The following is a 14,462-nucleotide window of genomic DNA, read 5'->3' as shown; positions in this document are numbered from 1 at the left end:
CAAAACAAAGCTATATGGAAAAGGGTTAGCTGTATTTAGTTTAATCAAAATTTTGGTTCTAGTTATTTAACTAACTTTCTATGTGTAAACTAGGAATATTACCAGAGCACTGCAGAGTCCCAACACCTGCAACATATATCCTGGAGAAATTAGGAGTTTTGCATATAGATAAAAAGCTTCATTAAAGCCAGATTTAAAATCCTCAGATTAAAAAGTCTAAAGTATAACAAATTAGTAAGTGTACAGAACCCCTTGGTGAGTAGCCTTATTATGTTACCTGGTATTTTCTCCATGGAAACCTGTATTTCTGAGTAATCTCAAAGGACTGAAATTCAATGTTGATCTTGAGTGTAAGCTAACATTGAGAATACTAGAACTAAGAAGTTGTGTTATCACACCTCATTTATTTGGATTTTCTTCCAAAATGGTATATCAGCATTTCTGGAATAACCTCAGAAAAAGTAAAGAAAAAAATGTTTGCCTTCTTTGAGTTAACCATACTTATTAAAAAGGAAAAAATAAATTACAAAGAACAGCCAAAAAAATAACCCATACATGCTTTCATTTTCTCTTCAGCTGTGAATAACAGGTGAGTTATTTTTGATGCTTTTGAACCATATTGCAGTCCTTGGAAAGCATGAGAAAAATGCTGCAATTCCATATTACTTCATTCCCTTTGTGTAATACCAACAGTCGGCTGGAGAGGGGAAAAAAAGGGGGGGCAGAGGGAATGTGGCTAACAAAGGTTCTGCAGTGTTCAGACAACCCCTGGCATCGCCAATCTAGCAGCTCTTAACCAGTCTCAGGAGCAGACAACTCATGAATGTGGCAACCTGCCACTTCCCCCTTTCTTTTACTGGTCCTACACTGAATGGACTTCAGTCTTTAAGAATCTGTCCCTGCAATTGCCCAAATCAAAACCAGATTATGATGAGAACCCATTTGAGCAGTTAAATGCACATTTTGCTTATTCAAGTGTATCTGCCGAGGACAAGTTTCAATTGTGTTGGTGTAAGATGCCATAGATAATATAAAAGGACACCACAAGGCACTGACTAATAAACAGGTTATAAACATCATTTAAGAGTCCCATTTGCAGAGACTTGGCAAGTGCAGCAGAAGCTGCCTGGAATCAGCTCAGTAATGTCCGTTTCTAGCTGGAATTTCTGAACTTCCTCTTTGCTACAATGGTATCATGCCAAACTGATTAAGAACATGCCACAGGAGAGAGTAATTTATTTTGTTTTTCTTTAACGTGAGACTATCTCATCATTATACTTGGCAATACGTTACTCAGCAAGAGCTGTCACTGCAATCAGCACAACATTCACGGCAAGGGATCAGGAGGAGACAAGCAGCACGAGACTCTGGTTGCGAGTGAGCACTGAAAAGGAGTCTCATGAAACTCAAGACTGAGAAATGCTTGGTTTTGCTCACCCCCACCCCAAGGGCACGACTGCCTCTCATTAGAGTCTCAAGGAATTATGAGCACCCACACCGAAAGCAGAACATGGCCCTAAGTCTAAAAATTCTCCAAGTAATGAGCCGCAATGTGAAAGGGGGGCAGCAGAAGGAAGAGGTAGCTATTGGACAAAAGTTTGCCGTAACAACCCCTGCTTGGCGAATTCTCTGCCAAGCAATTTATAGCCACAAGAGGTACATTCCATTCCCTTAGCCTCCAGTGTCTTTAAAAGTTAAAACTTCTTTCTTGCTGCAGTTTATGGCACATTTTTACTATGTGTACTTAGGAAGCAAGCAAGGCTGACTAAACAGATTTCCTTCATGACCTTTACTACTGTCGGCTGAAAACAATTTAGTCCATTTTAAGTCATTTGAGAGCACTGTAAACATTATCCAAGGGGCTTAGGAATGACTGCCTAAACCATGACCTTTCAAGCTGACAGATGACAAAAAATTCTCCACTTTAAACCATTTTAAAAGATATGATAAAGGTCTCTTATCCTGCTGAAACAAAAAGGAATTTTCTTTTTACCACTATAGAGGTAAAAATGCTTTTTGTTCCATTTAAGAAATAAAGTCTTTTTTTGAGAGGAGAATGGAAAAATGAGGGGAATAACCTCAAGTACCTGGGTCCTTTCTCTCTTGACTAAAAGCTCGATTCATCCAATTAATATAAACTTGGAACTGAAAAAGGGGTAAGCAAGTGACCAAGAAAGTTAGGCCATGCATAAAGGAAAAACCTTACCATGAAAATACCTCAACTGGAAAATGAAAAGAGAAACCATCCAAGCTGATTTTATTAAAATTTTGCATACATACCCATGTTTCAACTGATTCATACTCAAAACTAGATCAAAGCTCTATTTCTCGTCAGTCTCATTTATATTGGAAGTCAAGACATTAGTCATCAGTAAATCCCGGGCCACAATACAAAAGCTAATATGTTGTGCTATATTAAAAAAAAAGAATATTTTGAGATGCTGGTTCTCAGTCTCTTGGTCCACCAACTTGGTCCCTTGGCTCTTGCAGCACTTTTTTTCTAGGACTGCAGCTCTCTCACTGATAGACAAAGCACAGATGTAGCATGCTTTTTGGGCAATAACTACGTTTTAAACTCTGTGAAAGTGTGCTCAGCACACGAGATCCCAGATGTCGTGCTTCCTGGCCTTCGTGGCTGCTTACACACGCTCTGTCCCAGAACTGCAGCCACACAGGTGGGTCATGGCTGCAGTTTCTCTCTTTGGTCTGCACCTTGGTTAGTCCTAATGTTATCTAGGACCTCAGCTCAGCCAACCTACAAAAGCAGATGGTCTTCCTACCTGTTACCCAGCTTGTACTATCTGATTTTTACCAAATGCTCATCTCCTCCCATTAACATTAACCTTATTTGTTCCATGGCCCAGACCTTTGCTACATTCCCTAACTTCCCCAGAACCGATCTGCCTAACTCTAGCTCATACACTGACAAAACAGAGTACAACCATCTGCTCTCTGTTGTCTCAGATCTGGTAAACTGGGACCAGAATTTCTTTTCAGAGATGTACAAATAACTCATTAATAATCCCAGTTACTTTTACATAAGCAATCCAAAAAGGATGCAGGGGTCTTGTTACTTCCATGAACGAGCACGACAGCACGCCCTTAACAGAACTTTCTAAAATACTCTCTATTAAATACTTGAATTTACTGTCAAACTTGACTGATAGATTAGACTCCTTCTGCCTTAAAAAGGGAACTGAAGAACATAAGACAGACAGACAGTATCTTGGTAGAACAGAGAACAAGCCTGCGATGACTACACACAAACTCTGCCCAGGTAAGAACCTAACGACAAAGTAAACCAACAGGTGGCAAAATCAAAATAAATAAAAGGAGATTATTTCTTCACTAATTTTAAGCTGTTGTTTCAATGTCCTCCTGATCACTCCAAGTAGACATGGCATTGTGTGCTACACCACATGCATAACAATGTTCAAATACAGAATATTCTGTGCATTGTTGTATACAGAAGCAAGGGAGAGTACAGCCAAGAAACCCCTCTGGAAAATTTATACACTGCTCTTCAGCATGAACATGACACTTTTCAAGTGGACATCCATCACACTGTATTAGTGTACCACTAATACAGCCTTTCTGTCTGCAGCTTTCCTAAAGTACCCCAGTCGTGCTCCTGATGACTGGAGTTATTATTAATTGTCTTAAGTGCAGAATTGGCCAAAAGGTTACACTGTCTGTACAAAAATGAGGTTTAGTGAGCAGCAATGTCAAAAAAAACACTAGCTCATCAAAGCTGTAGCATCAAACACTTCAGTCCTCCTTCAAGAGTACTGGAAATCAGTCTGCAAAGCTAAGTGTTTTCTTTCTTGATTTAAATAATCAGAAATGCAATAGGGCTTTTTTTTTTGACTTTCATTTTTGATGCTGATTCACAGTCTAACTGGTGGGTTTTCCTATCCAGCTAAGGGATGCTGTTCTCCAGGTAAAATCTTTACATAAAACAAATCTATGTTATGTGAAGATGATAGACTTCGATATTTTTGTCTACTTCAAAGCTAAAGGAACACACTGCTCGTGAACCCACCTCTATTCAGAAGAGGGCCTTACTTAACAGAAGAATCAGAAAATGTCCAGAAAAAGAAACATATCATGTGTGATTCGATTTTGTTATTATACATTCGACACATTTAAAGTAGGATCCTCTCAATGCCTCATAAAAGAACTACAAAGGATCAGATCCAGTGTCTAGTCAGTAGAAGTTAGGAGTATCAGTAAAAATGGAAGCACAGGATTTCTAAAGCATGAACTGCATCCAACATACAAAAGAGGAGATAATAAGAGAAGTGCTTTTCTGCTTGAGGACATGAAGAATAAGATGGCTAAAATACAAAAGTCAAAAATCACAAAAGTTTCACTTAAAAATAATGAAAGAAATCTGAACTTGAGAGAACATTGTGCTTTAATGCATCTTATCACTGAATGGAGCACAGTAACGGCAGATTGACACAAAGGGTAAGTGCCCAAAGACAGCATTCAAGCACTCCTGTATCTGCCCTGAGAGCGATCCGATGGATCTCTGCTCCTCCTTATGCTTTGGCAACAGCAACAGACACGTGCAATTGGATTTAGTTCTCTATTGCCACGCCCAGAGAACTCTGCAGTTTCCTCACAGCATCACGGTACATGCACTATGCTCATCTCCTGGCAATACAGAGAGCACAACTGCTGGGGCTGGACCAGTTCCAGCAGACAGGAGCCTGCTCAGGATCACTTCCCGTCGCGCTGAAGGGTTGACTCCGTCTCCTCCTCTGAAATTCAGAAATGGAGAACGCCACCGCCTTGGGCACCTCCTGCACCAGAAATCATGAAAGAGCTCTTCAAGTGAGGAAAAAAAATTCTCTTGAAAACAGATCCAGCTTTGGCCTCACAAATTTGCCTGCTGCCAACGCTCAGCCAAGCCACCTCAAAGCAGGTAAGCGCACCAGCTGAACCGCTCCTGGGAAAGGCTGGCAGCCCCGCGGCGGTGTCAGTGCAGCACCTCCGCCATGCTTTCTGACAGTCTGTCGAGCACTGACAGATGTGGTGCTGTGGCAGCCTACTTACAGCGTGCTGGACTCCAACACTGCGTGCTGTTACCTCCATTACATGGAGCTACATGCTTCAAAAATGATGCCCATCCTCCTCTGGCAACCACTCTTGACTTTCAGTGAAAGAGCAGAACACTTAAGAAACCAAAACATAATCTAGATATTTTCCCAACAGTTGTAACTTACAGACAAAAGTAAAGTCAGAAGAGCAAGGTAGTTAATGCACACATTTACTGGACCCATATATATAACCATTTAAGTTCATGAATTTTGATAGAATTGCTCCTTTTTTTAATAGCCAAAAATTTCCAGATATAGATCTCCATGCAATTTACAAATATTACTACTGTTATCCAACATGTCATATTTCTGACAGGTAAAATACAGAAAATGAATCATACACAGCCTGCCTGCATAAACAGTTGTAAACACATTACTTGAATTTTTACTAGAAAAATTGCTAGATGTCTTCTGCAGTTTAGGAAGCGTGGTGAACCGATTAGGTGATTTACTAGAGCAACAAAGGCAATGCAGTAACTCGAAGAGAACAAGTTTTCACATTCCCACCCAAGCGTGGCGACAGCTAACCAACTCCTCCTCCAAGCTCCGGGAGGAAGCCCATTAAGACATACAGATTCACATGCATCTAGCGCAAGAGAAAGCTACATACATTTTCAGCAGCAAATTAAACACCACGATAGAAAAAATCCTACTATGACATTAAGGCAGATTCTAAGGAATGTTTCAACTGCTGCTGTCCATTTACTTATTGCATTAACTAATTAATTTGTCTATACAAGACCAGTTGTTACCTTTAATAGACACCAAGTAGAAACAGTTCACATCAACAATAAGGCACTGACCAAAATGTCATACTCATTATTATACTAGGTGTCTTATTAAGACATTGCTGAGGTAGAAAATTTAGATACAAAAGACAAAATTTTAACTTTTCTGAAATTTTCACTGGTATAATAGAAGTATTTTACAGCCACCACTGAAGAGAAATGATAATACCTTTTGCTAATTACTGCAGTTTGCAGTTGCCATGGAATATTACACTGATACCTTGGGACATAAAAACTGTAGGATGCAGATTCTGTGCTTCAGGGCAAAGCGGGAGAAAGAAGCTTGAGACGCTTTAGTTAACCAAAATATCAGACAGAGTTCTACTAGGTGCTGATGGCACCAAGCTCTTATCTTTGAATTCACTACACTACCCACGCAATGGTTATCAAATCAAACTGCGTAACAGAGCATTAGGACAAGTGAGATGCACATGCATATTCGTAAGGAGTCTCTCCTGCATTTCAGCAGGGAACTGTTTTCATGCAGACATTGGCAGGTATTGATTTTATTCAGTGTGCAACTGTCATTTATAAAATGATAAAACTAGGGCTTCCTAATTTGGTATCATTTGTGATATTCTGATTTGTTTTTTTAGTTTTGTTTTTGTTGTTGTTGTTTTCAGTTCCTGACTAGTTCAATTAGCCATCCTCCACTCTGCATACAGAGTTTTGGTAACACCATGCATTTAACGTTAATTTTCCTTTTTCTTCACAAATGTATACTGCTTTCTTTCAACTGAAAGCATTTAATACATAAGCCTAGCAAAATCTAAGTACGTTTACACCATCACTTCATTATATTACAAGCATAGTTGGGTACAATAATTGTATCCAGAGTGGGAGAAATGTTTGTATCACTTGCCTCTGGTTCATATCAAACCACTAGTAAGCGGACAATAGCCCAGAGAAACATTCTACTCTCATTAAAAATAAAAATGTTACAAGAACAAATGAGTTATTGAATTCCATGGCATAGCTATTTGATCTACCAGGAATTAGTCTGCCAAAGTTTGACCTTCTTTTACCTTCTGACATGCAATACATAAAATAGTTTATTTATCACTTCAGCCACAGTCTTCTGTATCCAACTCACGAAGAATTGGAATTGTACTGTGGACCTGATCACTGAAGAGATGCTTTTAAAGTCAAAGGGGAAAAATTTCACAAGCTCTTCAGTCCAGAAGTGATGAAGTCATCTAGCCAGATTTTCAATAAGCCCTCTAGGAAACTAAACCAATTTAAAGAAATCACAGTAAGCGATGTCCAATCTGCATTCCCAGAAATATTTTCATAATGCATACTTAAGTAATCAGCCAGTACCGAAAAAAACAGTTTCAGCAAGTCTTGCAGCACAAAACTCAGGGTAGAACTACCCACCCCCACCCCCCCAAAAAAAGACAACTACACAACAAAGCTACATACACAGTATGACACAGTATGCGTGATGTTGACATCAGAGATAGACGAGAGACCTTGTTATCTAACAGATAACAAGGCACAAGATTTGTTAATGAGAGATTTGACTTTGTAAGAAAATACGGGTAGTTGGCAGGATCGCCAATAAAAATACCACTTACTACAGAGTGTTACTACAAAGCTAGTGGTTCCACATTTAGTAAGTCTTGTAACAGTTCCCAAGATCTTCAGTGTAATTCTGAAGGTGGTGCAGAGAGTACTCTTTAATCCTTTTCATGCTACCATACAAGAAACAGACAGTCACAAACATTTGAAGAGGACCACATATGCCCTGACATGTAGAAGACCCAAAATTTCAACAAAAGAAGTAAAAGAAGCAAAACGCATTTCCATTTCTGACATTAGAGCTGCCTGTGCACATGGGAAACAAGACGATGGGGAGTGACTGCTGCAGCCATATGAACTTGAAAGTTCTGGGAAGCACCAAAAGCAGATGATGCTCCGTTTTGCAAAAGCCTGTCACTGCCAGACACCGAGCTCTACCCAGTACAAGTACAAAGTGACATTTAAGACTATTACTCCATGTGCCTTCATTCGAAATTTCAACAGATGAGCAGGAAGTGATTGTTCACTGGGTTACATCTGGTCCAGGTGTTTGTCTAATGCTCTCTTCACAAAGAAAATTACCTGATTTTGAACTGCATTAGAAGTGCAGAAGCAGAATACTCATGAAAATTAAACAGACACGATTCAAAGGTTCAAAAAGATATCAAGTCCCAAGCTAAATTATTTTGGTAGGGCCTTCAGTAATCCAACAGAATGGATTTCCATAGCTATGGCTCCTAAACTGTGACAGCTCCATGTTTATTCAAATTAACCTTCTAATGCTTTTTTGGTTCGTTTCCCGAACAAACTTGCTAGTATGAACAAACAGAAAAGGAATGCAGGCTACCTAAAATGCACTGACAAGCCTTTAGCATTTATTTGGTCTTCTTACCTCACAGTAATACTACTGAGAAATTCTTAGGGATATATTCAAGCACCAATAAAGAAAGTATAAAAACGTCAAGACTACCAGTTTATAATCAGCATGTCTTCTGTCAAAACATATACATATATATATAAATCAGGGTTGTTACTGGCTACATTCAGAACCATATATATTCTTTTTTTATTCTTTTTTTTTTTTTTTTTTTCTTTAACGTAGAAACTTGCTAGAAATTCTGCTATGTAGATTTACTTGGTACTCTATGGTACCACATAGTAACACATTATAAAATGCCTTGAGGGAGAGCTGAAAAAAAATCCCTATTTAAATCATCTTGTTCCTTTTAATGTCACTTAGCTTGATACTGTAACGGTCTTTGTAGTAGCACCCTGTCGTGTCTGCTGTCTAAAATATTCTACTGTAGCCTAATCAGCTAAACACTCTTTGTTTAAGTCCTAATCTTTCCCAACTTTTTCCTAACTGCTGAACACCTGCAGAGAGCTCCCATGGTTATCTTTGTGATACAGAAACATAAAAGATGAGACATGGTGTGAGTTAGAGAAGCTATGCGTACATGACAAAAACCTCAAAGGATTTCCAGACTGTCCATTTACCACGGGATTTTTCCTGTAGCTCATCTTTTATGCAAGTAAACTCACAATATTGCATTGAACTGTTGTTTTATTAAATGATGAGTGAATAAAATTCTGTCTCGTTTACTGAAATACTGAAAACCCCTTATGTAGCAGTTTAAATGAAGGCAAGTAGGGAAGAATCTACTTTTACCTGTCCCTCACTCCTTCCCTTACTTAATTTCTACTGCATCACTTATTTTATCAGGTGTTACTTCCATTATCTTTCTCATAGTGGACACTGTTTCTTCCCATGCAGACACCCAGCTACTTGAATAAAAGGCTGCCAGACTTTTTAGAAAGTACGCTTCTACCATAAAAGAATAATGAAAACATGCACTTCTGTAGAAAAGCTTTATCATCTTGCACATCCTCCACATTGCAGTGGATTTTAACAAACCAGTTTGTTAAAAAACATTCAGTTGCTTCAGGGCTTTTAAAAGCATATTCTTTTCTGGTGTCATACCACTTTGAGCTATTTTGTGTCATTCCCTTTTCCCCTCCTTAGACATACCAGCACTGCTAGAGTCTGCTTTTCTCACCCCTGAGGATGTGCGCTTTGCCCTGCACTGCTCTCCATGCTGGTGCAGAAAGCAAGAGAAAACAGTGGGAGTGCACTGGATCCAACTACAAGAGCACCAATACATCAAAGATGCTGCAGAAGACTTAAGACACCATGAGTTCTGTTTCGTACCCTACAAAATAATCTCTGTTTCATAGACAGCTTAAGACTGATTTAATTCCATGATAAGGAATCAAAAAGAATTAGACAAAAGAATTATGGTTCCTTCGCTAAGACTCAGATGTTATAGTTCAATGCATATTTGTTTTTATTTAAGAAGAAATATTCTCACTCAATGGCCTAATTTCCTCTAAAGCAAATTCACAGAATCACAGAATAGTTTGTACTGGAAAGGACCTTAAAGACCATATAATTCCAACCTCTAATTCTCAATCCTAAATACATTCCAGAACTGGTAGGCAAAAAAATCTGTCCCCATGATGTTGAAGATTTCTACCAAATATCAGTAATTTTGAGAGCAGAAAACACATTGTGAACAGCATTTTTTTTTCCCGTCCTTCTCCAGTCTTGCTTTTTGACCAGGTGTTTCAGGTCTCTAAACATATTACGTCAACCATGCATATTTGCTCTTCACACCATATTCACAAGCTTAGAGAAATCAAATGAAGTCCTGAGAAGTTCCAGAGTACAGATAGCAATTGTCGATTTTGCCTTGCTTATAAGACTACTTTTAGGGAAAACGTTCCTTACAGTCCATTTGCCTTGACCATTAAGTCTCTGAAATACTGATTTGGAAGTCACCTGGGAACACTGCTGGCAGGAAAAGTTTCTCCTTCAACTAGAAAGGGGATTTTTTTTTTTAGATTCCTTGCGTAAGCCGTGCAATACAAGCTTCCACTTGATGACAGGACCTTTACAATGCTTTTTAAACAATATTGCAAGACATTGCAAAGTTGCTGTTACAAATCCTCAGGGAACAGCAAGGAGCTGGGCTACTCTAAGAGCAGAGAGAAGCCAAGAAGTGAGGGCGATCCCACCACAGGCTGAAGCAGCTTCACCAAACATGACACGGCCCCACAAGGTCTGGAAGGGTCGGGCTGGGAGAGGGACAGCTTCCCCTGAGAGGCCCAGACAAGGCAAGGTCCTGGTGCCTTTGGGGAGGCCAACAAGCAGCAGCAGAAGACAAGGCCAGAGGCAGGACCAAAGAGCAGGCTACGAGATAAATCCAACCTCCCTCGTGAAGACAGAACCAGAGAGGAGACTGGGGACAAGCTGCCCACAGAACAGGTCTAAGGCCCATCCAGGAAAACCATTCAGTAAATCGCGACAGCAGGGGGCACAGCTGGGACACGTGCCTGTGGTATACACCTCAGACAAGGCCAGGCTGTCTTGGACCAATGCACAGACTACAGAGGGGACCTGGATGGGAGGAATCCTCAGGCAAGCGGCCAGAGCAACCAAGGCCTAGCAGTGCAACCGCAGCCCTGACACAAACCAGTCTATGTTCTCGCAGAGGCTGCTGCGTACTTCACTGGCTCACGCGCCAACATCTGTTTTACTTTAAGTCTGTATCAGTTTCTATTAGAAGGATTTTAACTTGAAGCCCATGGTAAGGTTCCGAAGAGGAGTCAGAAAGGCATGAGGAAATTCTTCGCATAGTTTTGAAGAACAGACACTTGATCAAACAGAAAATTAAAATATGTTACAGAACTTGGAAAACAAATTCCAAGCTTCGTAATTTAACCTGAAAAGGATCTGTAACATACTCATCATCATGTGCCAAGTGAAAAGGGAAAACATAATTTGTTCTCCACAGATAATATCTGAAGCTTGTATTTAGCCCCAAAAAATGGTGAGAATGCAGAATTGTATGAAATTCTAAACAGACATGCTATTTTGAAATGATAAAGTACCAACTGCAGTTGAATAGCCATTATACTGCTTGCCACACATATTCAGTATTGGCTTTTCTACAGTATTTTCCATTAAATAACTATCTGCAACAATGAATGAAAATGGAATGAAGTAGCCCAGGTGTGTGTCCTGTTAAAATAGCGATGAGATATGTAAATCAATGAATTTCTCTCTTCCCTCAGGCAGAAAATGTACATGAATCAATGACGACCATTTTAAAGCATACTTACTACACTAAGACAAGAACGAGGTGGGTGTTAAAAAGCAAAGGAAAAAAAACAACAACAAACATTGTCAAGAGGGTATCTGGGTACAGATAACCAACACTGGATGTATACAGAAAGCACACAATATTCATTAGCAGCTACGTCTGGCTTCCACGTCTTCTCAGCAGAGAAGGCTGATGACTAACTGGGCTCCTAGTCACAGAACAAGTGACACAAAAACAAACAAACAAACAAAAAAACCTCAGATCTCAGATTCTGTGGTTCCCAGCTAGATCCCTTTGCTTCAGATCCTTGCTGTTCAGTCAGCATTAGCTCTGTCTTCATGTAAAACAATCTCTGAGCTTACTGAAGCAGGAGAATCTTCTTAGAAGTCCAGCTCCCTGTCCAAAGCCTTTCCCAGCACCAGTTTGGTTTCCCTACCATAGGAGGTAAGAATACAATAGCCTTTCCTCACAAATTGTCCAGTTTCTTTGGTCATTAGTAAAGGAACACAAGGACATTTTGGACACTTAAAGGGAAAAAGACATTTAACAGTACAGATGCAAGGTTATAGTTTATATACACTTTTGCAAAGCTTTAGAGAAATTCCTGTATAAAGATCAAATCTAGAGAGTTACTTTACAATATCTGAATTACTGGGGTAGATTAATAAAAGCAGATTTCAAATCAAAGGAGACTTGCAAGTGGGAATAGTTTTGAAGGAGTACAGCAAGTACAGGACTGCCACAAGAATCAATATTATGATGAATACTGTTCTTTTCACTATCTCTTAAGATTTATACAATGCCACATGGCCTGGAGTGACAATATTCACTTAGAGTACAAAGCAGGGGCAGTCAGCATTAAGCAAGAAGGTTATACAATTCACATGCATAAAGGGATCATGCCACTATGAAGGGGACAGTGATGAAAAACAAAAAGGAACATAACATTTTAATGAGTTATATCCTACAGAGATGTGCAGGGGAAAGACCTATTCTCAGAAACAATTGTATTTCAGCAACACAAAGAAAGGCTTTTCTTTCAGTCTGTATATTTGGTAGAATTACCACCAAAGGGAAAGAGCATTCTGTGATAAAGTTGTGAAGCTGCATTTATATAACTAGTTTCTTTGTTTATAATAAATAGAAACTCAGGAGAGCATAATACAAGAATAACAGGAAGTAGATCAATTTTGTATGAGGACCTAAAGTTCCCAGATGACAAGAAATAAGGTTGAGTATTCTTAATGGGAATGTGATTTATTTATGAATACAGCTGAAAAAATAGAACATATGGACAATATCACGTCCTGCCAAACATTATACCTTGGGTTTAGTAGGAGTTTGACTAACAGGATCATTCAGGCCAGGATTTTTGTTCTTATTCACAGCTTCTCGAAGCCATGAATTTACACCCATGTTGTTCAGTACATTGAGGTGCCCAAGTTTTCTGAATAACTGTTTTAATTACATATTTAACAAACATTTTTAATACACACACAGAATGAATACATGACATCTTCACTTTTTAGAACTGGAGGCGTATTTACTGTTACCTAAACTGTCTCCCAATATATACAATCTCACTTTCTACCTTCACACGTTTTCTTATACCTTCACTACTTATTGCTCACAGTGTCAAATAATCTCACCTGTTCAGCATAAAATAACGTTAATTGTCAGCTCCATCAGAAAGAAATAGTTAAGATCATAGATTCTGTAAATTCACCAGTAACATGAAAAACTAAGTTTTAAGCTCACTAGTCAGTAAGCTCTCTCCAGTTTCTCTTTGTTACAACTGTAACTTCAGTGGCCAAGGTTTTCAGCTTTATCATAAAATTTCAATGAGCTGCTGGCCTTCATTCGGATGAGCCCAGCATGCAATCTTATCTTCAAGCACCTGTTTAAACTCTACCAAATTCAACAGTATTGAAATATGTAATAAATGAAGACACAAATACACAGGCATACAAAAAAACAACCGTACACTTTGTATGCAGTGGAAAGTACAATAGCATTTTCAGCAACATTACTTCACAACGTAAAAACTTAGGCAATCGTTTAGATGTTTGGCACGCAGCACAAATGGAAAAGGATGTTAGTTTAGACATTTTGATTGTGGGGAACATGTAAAAAAACCATCCATCATTACCTAAGGAATGTTTCAGAAAAGAAGAATAAAAATTCTAATTAAAAATTCCTAACTCCCATTTCAACTAATCTAATCCCTTTATTTGTCAACCTTTCAAACACTACTATCAACCACAAATGACACCTAAGCTTGAGAGAAAGCTGTAATTACAGTAGTGATTTTGTAAGGGAGTTACAAAATGCAAGTATTTCAGTTTTCAATTAAAATTCAGGGAAAATGACAATAATTCTACAACATGCTGGTGATCACAACATGAATCTTCAGTTGTGTGTTTTTTTTCCCCTCTTAAAAATTGTCATGTTTTCAACTGGTATGCTGTGAATGATAAATTAAACAGAGCTAGCCCCTTCCCCTCCCTAAATTAGGGATTTAACTGCAGCACAGAAGCAATCACACTAAATAAGAAACAAGTATATTGTAATCTTGCACTTTGCAAACTCAAGTAGGTGAGAGACACCATCTTCTGAACTGAGGGTAAATCTGATTACAAAGACCTCATGCTCAGGAATCTTTACTGCTTCATTAGCTGAGAATACAAGAGGGAGCACCACCAAAAATAAACACAATGGAAACTTCCCAGCAGTAGCTAAGCAGGTGTCCCATAAAGGCTTTGGCCTCTATAAATGGCTGGAGTAGCAATGGCATCAAGAGGTCTACGTACTTATGAAAAAAGAAAAACGAAGATTAGTGGGTGGGGGGAAGGCCCTGCTTTAGGTAGGAATGAACTATTTAAAGT

This window comes from Anser cygnoides, chromosome 13 (genome assembly GCF_040182565.1).
Source record: "Anser cygnoides isolate HZ-2024a breed goose chromosome 13, Taihu_goose_T2T_genome, whole genome shotgun sequence".
NCBI classification, from domain to species: Eukaryota; Metazoa; Chordata; class Aves; order Anseriformes; family Anatidae; genus Anser; species Anser cygnoides.
The sequence above is the reverse complement of the archived record's forward strand: the minus strand, read 5'-3'. Positions refer to the sequence as shown.